This window comes from Mustela erminea, chromosome 6 (assembly GCF_009829155.1).
Source record: "Mustela erminea isolate mMusErm1 chromosome 6, mMusErm1.Pri, whole genome shotgun sequence".
In the NCBI taxonomy this organism is placed as follows: Eukaryota; Metazoa; Chordata; class Mammalia; order Carnivora; family Mustelidae; genus Mustela; species Mustela erminea.
In genome coordinates, this window is record NC_045619.1 from 72702457 (window position 1) to 72715508 (window position 13052).

General features: G+C 37.6%; 1 protein-coding gene across 1 annotated transcript in view; it reads right to left on the minus strand.

Moving 5' to 3' along the window:
- AMN1 (antagonist of mitotic exit network 1 homolog) overlaps positions 1-13052 on the minus strand; it is a 122293-nt gene that overhangs the window by 997 nt on the left and 108244 nt on the right. The gene's annotated exons all lie outside the window — the stretch shown is intronic.

Sequence of the window (13052 nt, forward strand, 5' to 3'; positions counted from 1 at the left end):
AGGGCTCTCTGCTCAGTGGGGAGCCTCCTCCCCCCCACCCCGCCTTCTCTGCCTGCCTCTCTGCCTACTTGTGAACTCTGTCAAATAAACAAATAAAAGTTTTAAAAAGTTTTTAAAAATACGAGTTAAAGCAAAAATACTGATAAAATGTTACTACTTTAAAAATTATTCTTAAGTTTATTAAACTTGTTTAATAGAAACAGCCTATGTTGTGTATACAACAGCACTCCAAACTAGTCTTGGAAATTTTCTAGCTTAGTGGTTGTTAGAGTTATAGATTTCACAAACCAAGAGAAAAAAAAAAAAAAAAGTGGGTCCAACATACGGTTTCTAAATTTTATTTTTTAATTTTTTAAATATTTAAATATTTATTCATTTGAGAGAGGGAGAGTGAACACAAGCAGGGGAGGAGCAGAGGGAGAAGCAGACTCCCCACTGAGCAGGGAGCCTGATGGGCAGGACCCTAGAATCATGACCTGAGCTGAGGGCAGATGCTTAAATGACTGGGCCACCCAGGCACTCTCTAAATTTTATTTTAAACAAACCAAAAGAAGCCCAAATACCAGGACCCTAGAATCATGACCTGAGCTGAGGGCAGATGCTTAAATGACTGAGCCACCCAGGCACTCTCTAAATTTTATTTTAAACAAACCAAAAAGAAGCCCAAATACCAAGACTTGGTGCAAAAAAGAGAACCAGAGTATATGAAAATGAAAAGGAATTAAACTTAAAAAAGCAAAAGTTTACATCAGCAGCTATTTTTTAAAAAATAGCAGCTCATAAGAGAAAAAGTACAGTTTTGTTGCCATAAAAATATTTATTGTAAAGGAAATCCATTATATAGCAAATCTAGATTAAAGACAGGTAAAAGCATGGACAAAGTTATATCATGAAAGTAAAAGCATGGACAAAGTTATATCATGAAAACAGTAACTATAACAAAGCTGGAGTGGCTTTACTAATACAGAGAGTACTTCCCAACTCATTCTGTGAGACCAGTATTACCCTGATGCTAAAGCCAAATTAAGACATCACACATATACAAAACTAGACCAACATCTCTAATGAATATATACTCAAAAATCCTCAACAATACACTAGCAAATCAAATCTAGCAATATATTAAAAAAACTTGTGTGCCATGATCAACTGGGATTTATCCCAGGAATGAAAGTTTGGTTTAACATCTGAAAAATCAGTCAATGTAATACACTTTATTAGTTTCCTATTGCTACTGTAATAAATTACTACAATCTGTGACTTAAAGCAACACAAATTCATTACTGTATAGTTTGGAGGTCAGAATTCCAAATTAGACCTCATTGGGCTAATCTGGATCAGCACTTCTTTTTGGAGGCTCAAGGGAGAGAATTCACCTCCTTGACTTTTCCAGCTTCTAGGGGCCACCACATTCCTTGCATGCCTCCATATTCAAAATGAGTAACAGTGGACAGAGTCCTTCTCATGCTGCCAACTCGATGATTCTCCTTCCCCCTGCCTCCTTCCCTTATAAAGACCCTTATGATTACCCTGGGCCCACCTGGATAATCAGGATAATCTCCCTATTTTAAAGTCCACTGATCAGCAACTTTAGTTCCATTTGCAGCCTTGTGGAATGAGGGCATTCCACATTTAATTAATGGGCATTAAAATGTGGACATCTTTGGTTAGGGGTGCTATTCTGCCTATGACATATATCAGTAGAATAAAGGACAAAAAAATACATGATCATCTCAATCGACACAGAAAAAGCATTTGACAATACTCGTGTAAAAACATTCAACAAACTAGGAATAGAAGGGAACTTCTTCAACCTTATATGAAAGAAATAAAATTCATATTTAATGATGAAAGACTAATGTTTTCCTCCTAAGATGAGAAACAGGCAAGGATGTCTGCTCTTTCTCCTCCTCCTCCTCCTTCTTCTTCTTCAAGATTATTTATTTATTAGAGAACATGCATATACACACACACAAGCAGGGTGGGTAGGGGCAGAGGGAGATGGAGAAGCAGATTTCCCATTGAGCAGGGAGCCAGACCCCAGGACCCTGGGATCATGACCTGAGCTGAAGGCAGCTACTTAACTGGCTGAGCCACCCAGGTGTCCCTATTCTTCCCCACCTTCTATTCAGCATTGCGTTGAAGGTTTCAGCTAAGGAAATTTAGGAAGGAAAAAAAATAAAAGGTATTCATGTCGGAAGGAAAGAAGTAAACCTATTTTTATTTGTACATTATGTAATTCATATAGAATGTCCTGTATAATTACAGAACGTCTTAAGAGATCCACTAAAAAATTAAAACTAATAAATGAGTTCAGCAAGGTTGCACAGTACAGGATCAATACACAAAAATCAAATATATTTGTATACACTAGCAATGAACAATCCAAAAGTTAAATTAAGAAAAGAATTTCATTTATATTACCATAAAAAATAATAAAATACTTAGCGATAAATTTAACAAAAGTGAAAAACTTAGTCTGAAAACTACAAAACAATGTGGAAAGAAATCCAAGATCTAAATAAGTGGAAAGACATCTGTCTGTGTTCATAAATCAGAATATAGTACTAACATGACAATACTCTAAATTGATTGCAGATTCAATGCAATCTCTCCCAGAATCCCAGTTGTTTCTCTCTCTTTTTTTTTAGAAATTGACAAGATGATCCTAATATGTATATGGGAATTCAAGAGACCCAGAGCAACAAATACAATTTTAAAAAGAAAGATTAAATTGGAAACTTATACTTCCCAATTTCATTTTGGTTGGTGGTTGGTGTTTTTAAATTATTTTGGCATTTTTACTGATTATGAACATGCTATCAAACATATAAAAATATCTGTTTTCTGACCGCATTTGTGTCATCCTTCTATAAAAATTTATTATTATACATAAATAGGATGACATTTTTCCCTCCAGTGAACCATACAGTATATTTTTAGGTAATTTTGAAATTTTGATGCTAGATGGCAGTATTACATTACTCAAAGTCTGCTCAGCCACCTTTTTCTGGAGAAAACAGAGTATTTAGGATTATGCTTTGAATAGTAGGAATAACCAATGCCTGTGAGTTTATTATGCTATAAAGAGAAACTGTGGGTTCTCCAAGTATTTAGTGATCCCTTGCCAGAACACTGTAGAAACTGTAGGGAAGAAAAAATAATTTTCCTTCTATCCTTCTGAGTTCTCGGCTGAGACCGCCCTATAATAAAAGAGAGATTAACCAGAGAAAAACAGTTTATCAATATGTATACTTCATGCATGCATGAGAGATACACCGGGGAAAATGAGTAAACTCCCTGAGATGGCCGCAGCCACCACCTTAAATACCAACTTCAGCTAAAGACAAAAGAAAGATGTTGGGGGGAGGGGTTGGGAAGGGATCAAATTGTGGGAGGTTATTAGAAAAAGCACAGTAAAAAGTAAAGGTATGGTTTTTTATACAGATTTATGTCGGTGTCTCTGTTGTTAAGATTCTCTTGTGATTTAAAGTTGCCCTTTTTTTCCTAGCATAGAGAGAGAGATAGTTAAAGATGGGGATTTTTCTTTAAAAATGCAAATTTCTCTTATAAAAGGGTAACTTTGTAAGGACCTATTTTATATTTTTATTTTCGCCAGAGGCTTCCATTGAGGTTAAACAATAACTTTGTTGTTTAACCCTTAAACTGTCCCTGCTCCCCTTCCCTCAGGGGACTTAAAAACAAGTCCTGGAAACCAGCTTCAGGTGTGGAGGCCAAGAAAAACAAGGCTGTACCCACCAGAGTCTAGCCCTGACAAAAGTACAGCCATCTTGGCAAAGCAAAAGCCGGCACCTTGCATTGTAAGAGTGGGTTAGCATAAGAATGACCATCCTGAAGGCCGGGAAGCCATTTCACTGAGCGTCTCTAACCAGCCCACAGGGCGCACGTAATTTGAGATAAGAGAAAGTAGCTAAAACCTAAGAAAAAACTTAATCATATACCACCAGGGTGGTTAGGCGATGGCACCACAGGGACCGGATGTTAAAGAAAAACAAATAGATAACTTGCAGAGACCACAATCCTGCAAGACAGGAGTCTCCCTTGGTTTGCAAATGTCCTGGTGATTTACAACAAAAAGGGCTATCTCTTCAATGGCCCAATTTCCAGAGAGAAGTGGCTCAGTACCTCAAGGCCTAAGGTCACCCTCCCCACCATAAAACTGAAGGAGAGTGAGGCAGAAGGAAATGTAAATAAAGTTAAATTTTTTCTAAACCTAAATCTCACTTAACCGCCAGGGTGACGCCAGGGTGGCAAAAGGTTAAACAAAGTTAAACTGTCAAAGTGGGGCGCAAGAGATGTATGTAGCTATGAAAAAGTACCTTGAAAATGCTATATAAACCCTTGACTTTGAGTGCTCGGGGTCCTTGTTGAAACCCGCTGCGCCAGGCAGATAATTGGACCCCAGCTAGCTGGAAATAAACCTCGCTGTGTGACTTGCATTATCGAGAGTGTTCTCTGTCTAATTGAGGGGTGGTCGACTCTGTACCCTAACAACTTCTGCTCCTTATTCAGAGCTTTCCTAGAGTCTGCTGTTTCTCAAAAATAATCAGCTCAAAAAAATCCTTACCCTGAAGAAGCATATTGGGGTGGCATATTCTACCACCCTTCTGAACACAGACTCTCAAGATTGAAAAAGACTCAAAAAGTCATCCGTACAAATCACACTTCTGTTTCTTGGTGTCACTTTTCTATTTCCCTCTTTTTTTTTTTTAAGATTTTATTCCTTTATTTTGACAGAAAGAGATCACAAGTAGGCAGAGAGGCAAGCGGGGGTGTGGGAAGCAGGCTCCCTGCTGAGCAAAGTGCCCATTGAGATGCAGAGCTCCATCCCAGGACCCTGAGATCATGACCTAACCTGAAGGCAAAGCCTTAACCCACTGAGCCACCCACAAGTTAAGCCACTTGACACCAAGGCACAGGAAATTGCTTCGCTGGGGAAAGAATCAGAGATTGTGGATCGGGTGACTTAAGTTTTTACTTCGAGTTCTAGTACCAAGTATTTCCACTTAAGGTCATTCTCTAACAAGGGTGTTGTGTAGATGAAGTCTAAGGAAGATTTTACTGTCTCTCAATATCTATGATTAATATAGAGACCACTTTAAGGACTTTTAGAGCACCAGGAAAAAGAAGAAATTGTGGGAAATAGAAATTAACTAACTTTTTCAAATGATCAAGGAAAATGTAATTTAGATGTTTTTGTAGAATACACAATGAAAAAACTAAGTCTGGCAGATTCTTACAAACAATGGTCAAAGTTCCAATGCTTCATTACAGTGTCTAGAATAAAGAAGTTATGTGGCACAGAGTCAGTAATGAATGAATAAATCATGATGAGGAAACAAATGATATAGGAGTTAGAAAAAGTAAAATACAAAATAATAAGAAGAGTTGTCCTTTAAGCAAGGAATAGACTTTAATTAAAGGAAACTCTGAAGCAAACTACTTGGGTCTTAAAATACATTTGTTTTGGGCTCTAAGTGGAAAATCTTGACATATTTACGATCTAGGGGTCTAGTAAAGAACCTCCTTGTATAGTAATCAGGCTGAAACAAATCCTCACATATAACTAAAATTTGGATCCATTCAATCAAAAGGGGCAGATTTCTTGTTGGTTTTTCCTGCCTTTCAGTGTAAAATGTAAATTAAATCTAGTGCTGTCTAACTGCTTTATTGTCCTTCTAAAATCTAAACCTCTGTGCCCATAAATACTGTGAAACTTGTATAGATAATTATGAGAAACTGAAATGCATGTCTGTTGTAGGAGATTAGTAAAGGTGTGTGAACTGAACTTAGTGATAATCATTGCAGGCATAACTGAATTTAAAAGAATTTAACAAGTTGTAAAATTATTTTCCTGCTTCTATAACATCTAGTAAAAGTATATTATATCAAAGAACAAAATTCAGCCAAGTAAATTATAGGCTTCATTAATTGATTCATGAATCAGGCAGCACTCCATCTAGCAAGCAGAGGGAAGCTCTAAGGAGTTGTACAGAATGGAAGATTTTTATAGGAAGGAGAGTAGGGAAAGAAGTTATTAGGAAAAAAAAAAGTAGGGATTGGTTCAGTTAAGGTCACCTTCTCATAGAGGGAAAGGCAAAGGGTTCTATCAGGTGGATTACCTTACCTTTCTTTGGGGGGGATGAGAAGGGCTCATGAAACAGATGACCTCATTGGTGTTTACCAGGAAATTTTACATTAATTGTCTTAAAATTTCACTCCTTGGAGAAACTGAAACTTCAGTTAAGTCTAAGTTTGCTGCACTGCGGCAGGTGACTCTACCTTGGACCTGCAGTTTTCTTTCTAAGAAATTAGACTTTACAATATCTTAAATAGCAGTTTAGTTTTTATTTTCTTTTCTGCAGAAATAAAATCAAGTGTTTCAAATAGTTTTAAGACATGATTTATAATGTGGAGTTCTGTTTATAGTCCAACTTTAAGGTCATGAAATTAAAAAAATACTTAGGATTATAATAGAGAAGATAAACCTATTAATTTAGGGACCTTGAGGGGAAACTATGGTAAGACTGTCAATTTGGGGGTCAGATTGCTTTGAGGATGATTAAAATTGAACATACCTATGTACCAAAATTTTTATATTATTATAATTGAACATACTTAATGTACACATATTTTTGTATTATATTATAACTGAACATACTTATGTACATATATTTTTATGGAAAGTAAATCATATTGTCTTATATAGTCATATATAAGCAACCACATAAATATATAAGCTGGAGGAAAAATGTTACATAAGTTATCAAAAGAAGAAAAAACTTTCATTTACTGGGCCAACCTGCTAAATGAAACCATTTATTTCTTTGGAGAAGAAATAAATAAAAATTAAATATAAGGTGAATAATATAACCCCATTTTATTTTCATTTAATGATGGTAGCAAAAGCATACAATGGTAGTTGTATACTTCTTCCAGGAAAGGAGGAAGAGTAGAAATGATCTGGGTAGTTGAAAAACTTCAGCTTCTTCTCTTTATGAACCTTTATTAATAAAGTAATCATATATGAACTCTTTTGGATTGTTATCAGATCTCCCAATTTTATGACTCACAATTATACACAAGGGCAAGTTGAGGTCCATAAAATGTTCTGTGCTAAAAAATTGGGGGGAAATGCTTAGAAAAGTTTCTTAGCTATAATATTTCTCAGACCCTTTGATAAATTAACATTCATTATAGCAGTATGCTGCATTTCTCTAACTTTTTGGTTACACAAACCTTTTTAGTCCTGGGGTGTCTGGGTGGCTCAGTTGGTTAAGCCTCAGGCTCTTGGTTTCACCTCAGGTCTTGATCTCAGGGTCAGAAAATTGAGCCCTGTATTGAGCTCCAAGCTCAGTGTGGAATCAGCTTGAGATTCTCTCCATCTCCCTCTCCCTTGGCCCACCCCCAGCTCTTGAATACTCTCTCTCTAAAATAAACAAATAAATAAAATCTTTCTTTTTTTTTTTAAAAAAAAAAGCCACTTTTAGTTCTATGATATTGTTGGAGAAGAAAAATTTCCCTCTATCCTTTAAGATTCTTCTGGCTACTCATTGAATTAAACAGGAGATAGACTAACAGGAAAATATCAAATTTAATTTGCATGTATGGAGGTCTTATAGATATGGGACCTAAGAAGTGACTGAGACAGACAGCTTTTATACTTTTTAGACAGAGAAATAAAATTTTGATGACCTGACAGGACAAAGAAAACTTATGTTTGAGAGCTTTAATTAATAAGGAATTCTAAACAGAATTGAGGCTGTGGTAGTAAATTAGTAAAAGTACTAAGGCTTGTTTATATAAACTTCTTAGGCCCTGAATTCCCCATCTCTGATGATAAGGATGTCTTTCTAGCTCCTGGTGCAGGGAGGGTACCAGTCACATGGGAGATTTGTTTCCTACTTTTGGGAGACCAAAGAAGGTCAGAGTGTACTTGCATTGGCTGTTTCTTAATTAACATTAATTCAAAATAATAAAAATACTCCATGGCATATTTTGGGCGTGGCCTGCCCTAAACTCCAACACAATACCTCTGATATTTTCTAGAACATCATATGATGTCACTATAGTTAAGGGATTTCAGGCAGAGGAAGGAAAAAGATACGACCACAAGGTGGCAGTAGGACACAAGAAGCTTTATTTGGGCAGCACTTTGACAGATTTGCTTTCAAAAGTCCCTCACAACATGGTATCTTCCAAAGACAACAATGTGTGTTTGGGCTGGGAGTGGGGGGGGGGGTGGGGGGGGAGTGGGGTTGGGGAGGGACACTACTAAGAAGGAAAGGAGGGTAAAGGAATTCCCAGAGGATTGAAGAGGAAGCTTGTGTGCCATGATGTTGCTGCTTAGCATCAAGATAAAGGAGTCTCTAGGTCAGAGAGCTCCAAAGGGCAAGAGTGGCTTGAGTGCAGTTTTTCAGAGTATGCAAAACAGGCAGCTGTAGATAGCTAAAACTCTGCTTCTTTAGGCTGTATTGAAAATCACTGACTGGGGCACATGGGTTGCTCAGTGGGTTAAAGCCTCTGCCTTCGGCTCCAGTCATGATCCCAGCGTCCTAGGATTGAGCCCCACATCGGGCTCTCTGCTCAGCAGGGAGCCTGCTTCCCCTCCCTCTCTCTGCCTGCCTCTCTGCCTACCTGTGAGCTGTCTCTCTGTCAAACAAATAAATAAAATCTTAAAAAAAAAAAAGAAAAGAAAATCACTGACTGAATTAAGATTTAGATGTTGGTGGACTTTTTGAACTAATAGTCCCAACATGCTATCAAGAAATAAACTACATAGGGGTGCCTGGGTGGCTCAGTCGGTTAGATGTCTGCCTTCAGTTCAGGTCATGATCCTGGGGTCCTGGGTTGGAGCCCCTTGTATCTCCCTCTATTGCCTCCCCTGCTTATGCTCTCTCCCTCTCTCTCAAATAAAATCTTAAAAAAGGAAGGAAGAAAGAAAGAAAAAAAGAAAGAAACTACATAGAAGCCATCTTTGATTCATTTACATAGCAGTAACAGTTGTTAATTGCTGGCCTAGATAATCTTCTAGATCAAAACTACTGTTATTCTTTCCAAGTATTTTGAACTCCTGTCATCTTAAGGTGTACTTTCACTTCTAGTAAAGCCACATGATAATATAAGAATTGATCCAAAAGGGATAGTGTGTTCCTGCTCTAACTGCTAAAGTTAACTGGTAATTGTTCTTTACTATAAAGCAATGGTTCTCAAAGTGTGGTCTATAGATCCTACAGTCTGAAACCCTTTTAGGGTTGTGAGCTAGGATAGTCACTTTATTCATGGAACATCATTTTTACTTGAAAGGACAGCTGACAACCAAAGGTTGTTCAGACTTGTGTACTTATCAGACTATTTCTTTTTTTTTTTACTAAATTAATCAACATAGACTGTATTATTAGTTTCAGAGGTAGAATTTAGTGATTCATCAGTTTCATGTAACAACCACTGCACATTACATCAAGTGCCCTCCTTAATGTCCATCACCCGGTTACCCTGTCTCCCCACGCACTTCCTAGCCAGCACAGATTATTCCTGAAAAAGAGCAATATGAGCCTGTTACTTCAAATAATTCTTTTAAAGATTTTATTTATTTATTTGACAGAGAGATAGAGAGCACAAGTAGGCAGAATGGCAGGCAGAGGGAGAGGGAGAAGCAGCCTCTTCACTGAGCAGGGCGCCCAATGTGGGGCTCAATCCCAGGACCGTTGGATCATAACCCAAGCAGAAGGCAGCTGCTTAACTGAGACACCCAAGGCACCTCAGGCTATCACTTCAAAGAAAACAAATGTTTTGTTTGTTTGTTGCCAATGATAAAATTTTAGCTTTCAAATGGATTTTGGAAAATTTATAGCTGCCATTATGAACTTGACAACTATCCAATGGTCGTATTAACAAATGTGATTTTTTTTTTTTTTGCTATAATGAAATGTGTCAACATTGGAAGATCCATATTACTAAGAGAACCAATATTTTCCAAACTACCAATGCATGACATTGCAAAATCACGTATGGGTAAAAGACCTGATCAAAATACAAGACAAAGCAGTGGACTGTAATGTGAGTGTATAAAAATTTTATTGATATATTTTCACCTTCCACACTGCAACTAACCTTTAAGAAATGACCACTTACTGAGTTTGGGCGATAATATCAAAGAAGAGTGTCCACTGGGTAACCAGAAAGATAATGAAGGTAAAATTAGCAAAGGTTGATTTTATAATATGTTGCCACCCAAGTTGTCCTGAGACAAATATAACAGAACATTAAAATAGGACTATTTCAGCTAAGGTTCCAGGACTAGAGGTACCAGCTACTCTCTTATTCCAGTGAGATTCAAGACCACCTGTATATGACTTGCAAATGCTTGGCTGAAATATGATTTTGGAATCCATGGCACTTCATCCATTCAAAGATACAAAAGTGTTACAGTGAGAAGGGACAGAGAGTTGGAAGTTGAAGAAAGGATTTCTTTGAAGAGAGTTCTGGAAAAAGGATTGGAGGTGCTTGCTTTTCCATTCAAGCCTAGTGAAAGGAAACTCTAAGGAGATTGGTTGGAGAGTCTGATATGTCTCTTGGAGCTTGGGGGACACAGGATGCTAATATCAGACCCACATCTGAGAAAACTAAAGGGCAAAAGGCTATGGCAAGAGTCTCTAAAGCTAAAGAGAAGACTGAGGTTGGGACATATCTGCACTGTCATTGCCTAAAGTATGTGTTTCTTGTGGTCATATGAGGGCTGCCAAGGGGTTGCCTTACATTTTGCTCAAGAAAGCAACCCAGCTAAGTTAGGAAACCTGAGAAGAAAGAGACTGAAGGCATATTGTTGCATGCCTGGGGACAGAAGAAGAAAATAATAGCTACTATCTAGAAGAGACACGCGGGCTTGAATCAAGAGAACTGCAAATAGGAGGTATATGCAATGATGAGGGGCTGTTGGAAGTAGACCCTGAAGAACCCCAAAAGTGCCCCACTGCTGAGAGAGGACAGATCAGCTCACCCATAAGGCCTAGAGTGCTGACACCTGATCACAGTAGGATTGGTCAAGACTTTCCCTTCCAGTACCTCTGTTCCTACTTATCCCAGTCCCAACCTGTACTAACATTTGTGGGATCAGAAACCATATGGGAAAGATGGGGAAGGAAGAAGGAAAGTGAGGAATGGTAAAATACAGAAACCAACAACGTCCCCTTACCCACTGCAGCCAAATCTGAGCTGACTGGAGGGAGCAAAAGCTCTAACTTGAGCTAGTTTGGAGTACTGCATGGACCTAAGACATTTTAATAATTGAAATGAGAGGTTTCAGTGACATGGAATGGCAAGACATTTTAATTACCTGAGAAAGGTAAGTCAGTGGCACCTGAGATTTTATCTGGCAGTAGGGAAAAATTAACCTCTTTAGAGCAGATTTGTAATAAAGTAGTGTGAAGAAAATAGAATCACTTTACAAGTACCCCTTGCTTGTTCAATATATTGATCAAATGCACACACAGCTCAGTGGATAGATTTACACATCTTGATTGGTATTCTGGAAAGATTATCAAAGATTGCTCTTATTACATTCTATATACTGTGGTCTCCTCTAACTTAAAATAAGAGCCTACTGGTTAGAATACAATTTTCTGCCTTGTTTGATGACCAGGGAACCTCTGTTGGCCTTCTCACAAATCCCAGGATAATGTATGCAAGTACCAATCCCCTGCACTCAGTCCCATGACTCTTTCTTGTTCTAAGTGATTTTCTTTAAATTATTATTACTAATTTAAATAGATAAAACCATCCAATGATAGAAAATTCAAAAGATACAAAGGGTATATAGTACAGGGTTTTTCCTACTCTTGTCCCTGAAACAAAAACTTTCCTTGGAGGTAAGCACTGTTAACGGTTTCTAATGTCCTTTATGGCTTTAGTTTTTTGAGAAATGTCTTGGCTCAAAAGATTTAGTCTTCATAATAGATGTCACTGATACCAAATACATTGTATACTTGGTTTACACTGACAGTCCAAACATAAGAAAGAACAGAGGTTGTTAAAAGGACTTCTAGGATCATAATTCAGCCTAGAGGAGTAACTGTTTAGACTGTAATCAGAGAAATGAGCTGGAAGGACTGGGCATCAGTGCTGACTTACAAGTGAGGTACAGGTTATACTGTGGTATGTGGCCACTGCAGGCATAATGCAAAAATGTGGTTTCAGGACACAGTTGTATATAGTATCATGGCTCTTTTTTCCCCACAATAATATAGTATTTTATTCATTATTTTATATAAATTATGACACAAAAATGATATTTTTACAATTTTAAAATTCATGTTCTTATAAAAGCCTATAAATTGGCTCATAAGTAATAAAATATTTTTAAAGGTAAAATCTTTTCTTTTACTATCTTTAGTGGTCCTTCTTTTTGTTCTTTCTTCCTTCCTTCCTTTCTCCCTCCTTTCCTCCCTCCCTCCCTCTCCTCTTTTTATTTCTCCTTCCTTCCTTTCTTTTTTAAGTAGGCTCCACACCCAGCATGGAGTCCAACACATGGCTTGAACTCACAACCCTGAGATCAAGACTTAAGCTGAGATTAAGAGTTGGATACTTAACGAACTGAGCCACCCAGATGTCTTTTTTTCTTAAAAAAAAATTTTTTTTTTTTTTCTGGGACACCTGGGTGGCTCAGTTGGTTAAGTGGCTGCCTTCTGCTCAGGTCATGATCCTGGTGTCCTGGGATCGAGTCCCACATCGGCTCCTTGCTCGGCAGGGAGCCTGCTTCTCCTTCTGTCTCTGCCTGCGACTCTGTCTGCCTGTGCTCACACTCTTTCTCTCTCTCTCTCTCTCTGACAAATAAATAAAAATATAAAAATTTTTTTTCTGAGTATAGTTGATATGCAATATAATATTAGTTTCAGGTGTACAATACAGTGATTCAACATATATGTTATGCTATCCTCACCACAGATGTAGCTACCATCTGTCACCATACAACAATATCACTGGTTATATTCCCTATGCAGTACCTTTTATTTCTAGTATCATGGCTCTTACAC